This window comes from Amblyraja radiata, chromosome 9 (genome assembly GCF_010909765.2).
Source record: "Amblyraja radiata isolate CabotCenter1 chromosome 9, sAmbRad1.1.pri, whole genome shotgun sequence".
NCBI classification, from domain to species: Eukaryota; Metazoa; Chordata; class Chondrichthyes; order Rajiformes; family Rajidae; genus Amblyraja; species Amblyraja radiata.
The window spans coordinates 28,721,246-28,725,614 of NC_045964.1; positions in this window are offsets into that span (position 1 = coordinate 28,721,246).

Here is a 4,369-nt window from a genome sequence, read left to right on the forward strand (position 1 = left end):
AATCCCCAGGTCTGAATCCAGGACCCAGGATTTCTTTTTCATTTATTCCTTTTTACACATCTGGTGTTTCTATCAGAGCAACACCTTTATTTCCCACACCTAATTGTCCTTGATAAGGTGGTAGTGGGCTACCGTGAGTCACCGCAGTCCTTCCAGTTAGGGTGCTCGCACAGAGTAGCTGTCTGTTCCAAGACTTAAGACCATGCCTTGGTGAAGCGATATATTTCTAGCTCAGGAAACTGAACCAAATTCTTGGGAATCTGCAGTTGACAGTGATCCCTGTGCAGTTCTTGGTGGTAGTATTCTGAGTTTGGGAGGTGCTGTTAAAGTCACTCAGGTGAGTAATGCCCCTGTCCCACTTAGGAAACCTGAACGGAAACCTCTGGAGACTTTGCGCCCCACCCAAGGTTTCCGTGCGGTTCCTGGAGGTTCCCGGAGGTTTTTGTCAGTCTCCCTAATGGTTGAAGGTGGTTGCCGGAGGTTGCAGGTGGTTGCCGGAGGTTACAGAAACCTCCGGCAACCACCTTCAATTAGCATCGCAACCGGCTTCGACTAAAAAATTACCGATTTTTGAAACGGCAATCTATTTTTGGCGCGGCCGGTTTTGAATTTTTTGAAATAATAGCCTGAAAATAGAAGAACGAGCAAACCACTTTCGACCATTAGGAAGACTGACAAAAACCTCCGGGAACCGCACGGAAACCTCGGGTGGGGCGCAAAGTCTCCAGAGGTTTCCGTTCAGGTTTCCTAAGTGGGACAGGGGCATTACTACAGTGTATTTTGTAGATGGTGTACATCATGCACTGGAGGTGGAGGGAGCCAATGTTTATGGGACTGGATGAGGTGTTAACCAAGCTGACAACTTTGCAGTGTTTAGTTTAGTTTACTTTACAGATACGGGCACGGAAACAGGATCACCCAATGAGTCCACACCGACCAGTGATCCCTATACATTAGCAACATCCTACACACTAGGGGCAGTTTTATAATTTTGCCGATGCCAATCAACCTACAAACCTGTATGTCTTTGTAGTGTGGGAGGAAACTGGAGTGCCCAGAAAAAGCCCATGCAGTCACGGGGAGAACGTACAAACTCCATACAGACAGTGCCCGTAGTCAGGATTGAATCCGGGTCTCTGACACTATAAGGCAGCAGCTCTGCAGCTATGCCAATGGTTGGCACGGAGCTTCTTGCACTTTGTTAGAGCAGCATTCATCTAGGCAAGTGAAAGTATTCCAGAACATTCCTGATTTCTGCCTTGATGAAAGGATTTGAGGATTCGCCCATTGTAGGATACTCTGTCACCGAACTAAAGATAGACAAAAAGATGGAGGTAATTCATCGGGTCAGGAGAGAAGAATGGGTGACCCTTCTTCAGTCACTGAACTGTTCCATTGCCACAATATGAAGGTGGCTGACTCTAGTAACTAGATCAGCGACGCTTGTGTTGAAATTGAATGCTCAACTGACATTGTTTATGTAGAATCCATCTCTGGACCCACTTGATGAGATATGACTTGAGTCTGTTCAGTCATATTTCCTGTGGACTCTTCTTCCATAACTGTAGGAGTTGCTTTATTAAGTGATCAATCTCACAGTCTTCCTCACTGTGCTCTGGGGCTTCTTGTTCTGAGATCAAATATTTTAAATGTACCTTTCCCTGAATCTCTCACCAACATTTATGAGGTAATTTTTGGATTTGTACAACACCACATTCTCTCCTATTTGTATCTGCCATCTCTGACCTGACTGTAGGTCTCAGAACATGAACTTTATTATTGTATTAACCCCCCCACCTTACAGCATGTGACAGAATGATTGATTTACTTTAACTGTCATTTTCCCAACTTTGCGTGGACCAGACTCGGATACTCTCTAACTCTTCAATGTATGAGCGCTTCTGCAAGAGTGTACAAGTGTGGTTGTTCGTATTGTTAGTTTGCAGTCATCCGAAAATCTCTGAGTCAAAGAGCATGCAACAATACAGCACAGGAACAGGCCCTTCGGCCCACCCTGTCTGCACTGACCATGACGACCCATCTGCCTGCACATGCTCAATATCACTCTATTCCTTACCTTTCCTTGTGTTTGTCTAAATGCCTCTTAAAGTGGCTCTTGACCATTGCTAAAGTATCTGCTTCCACCACTTCCTTTGGCAGCATGTTCCAGGTCCCTACCACTCTCTTCGTGTTTTTAGTTAAATAATTTGTTTCACAAATCTTCTTTAAACTTTCCCCCTCTTAATGTTACGCCCTCCAGAGGAAACAATCCAAGTATGTCCAACCTCTCCTTATAGCTAATACACTCCAATCCAAGCTGCATCTGTGTAAACCTCTTCTGTGCCCTCTCCAAAGCCTCCAGATCCTCCCTGAAGAGTGGTGACCAGAACAACATACCAATACTTCAAATGTGATCAAACTGAAATTATGTACTGCTACAATGCAACCTCCGGCCTTTCGTAGTCAATGCCCCCCATTCAGGGAGCTACGGACCTGCATCCAAGATCCTTCTGTACATCATTGGTCCTAAGGGTTCTGTATTTACTGCATGCTTCCTCTTGAATTTGACTGCCATAAATGTAAATTCCATATCCCATTCCTGATTAAATGCCATATGCCATTTATCTGCCCACATTTTCAATTGATCTGTAACCAGTTGTATAATTTGACACATCTCCACCAATTTTCTTGTCATTTGCAAACTTACAAATCAGACCACCAACATTTTTTTCCAAATTGTTTATATATATATCAGAAACAAGAGGTCCCAGCACTGATCTTGGTGGAACACCACAGACCTCCATGCAGAGAAATGCCCCTCCACAACTACACTCTTTCAAAGACCAAGTAAATAGTATATACAGCTTGCCATCTCGCCATATAACACATGGTAAATGCTTCAAAGTAAGATCTGATCTACCTTGCATGAATTGCTATTTTGGGTTTAATTCACTGTGTAAACTGATCATCAACAATCAGGCTACTCGGTCGTCTGAAGACCCATCTCCACTGTGGGACCCCCACCACTGACTGTCCTCTCGTCTTTTTTTGGTTTGAGTCTGAATGGTAGCATGTGAAATGAGTTATGAATCGCATTTTCAATGTAAAAACAGTTCGGATTGTAATTATTAAAATAGCAGACAATTAACCGGTAGCATTTCCTCAGGAAGACGGTGTGTCATGACAAATGTAATTTTTAGTTTAAAGATACAACTGGAAACAATGCTCCAAGTGAGGTTCTTCCATAATTTTACTTCTTAGTCCACGTATTGTGATGCCAGCTGACACAGACCTGGTTTGTGGTCAGCTTGTAACATCTCTGATTGATAGGTTATATATTTTCATCTGAAAATGAGGCTTGAGTCAGCCACTCAAAATATACTTGTTTACTGGGTTTACTTGTGAATTCTTCTGTCCTGGCTTGCTCTTATACCATTGTTACAGAAAAATCATCCTCCATTGGATGTAAGATGAATATTTTCTTTTCTACACTTGTATCACCATCCTCATTCAGCAATCTTGACAATGCATGCATTGGTGTGTTCTCTTCATGTGTATGATTTGCAAGGTTACATTTAACAGCTGAAAACCATCCCCACAGCATGATGCTGCCACCACCCAGCTTCACTGAAGGTATGGTATTGGCCAGGTGATGAGCGGTGCCTGGTTTCCTCCAGACATGACACTTGGCATTAAGGTCAAAGAGTTCAATCTTGGTTTTATCAGACCAGAGTATCTTGATTCTCATGCCTTTTGGCAAATTCCATGCGGGCTGGCATGTGCCTTTTACTGAGTGGCTTCCGTCTGGCCACTCTACCATAAAGGCCTGATTGGTGGAGTGCTGCAGATATAGTTGTCCTTCTGGAAGGTTCTCCCATCTCCACAGAGGAATTCTGGAGCCCTGTCAGAGTGACCATCAGGTTCTAGGTCACCTCCCTGACCAAGGCCCTTCTCCCCCGATTGCTCAGATTGGCCGGGCAGCTAGCACTATGAAGAGACCTGGTGGTTCCAAAGTTCTTCCATTTAAGAATGACGGAGGCCACTGTGCTCTTCGGGACCTACAATGCTGCAGAAATTGTTTTATACCCTTCCCCAGATCTGTGTCTCGACACAATCCTGTATCGGACGTCTATGGACAATTCCTTCGTCTTCATGGCTTGGTTTTTGCTCTGACATGCCCTGTCAACTGTGGGACCTTATATAGACAGGTGTGTGCCTTTCCAAATCATGTCCAATCAATTTAATTTACCACTGGTGATCTCCAATCAAGTTGTAGAAAAATCTCAAGAATAATCAATGGAAACAGGATGAACCTGAGCTCAATTTTGTCTGTCATAGCAAAGGATCTGAATACTTATGCAAATGTGAT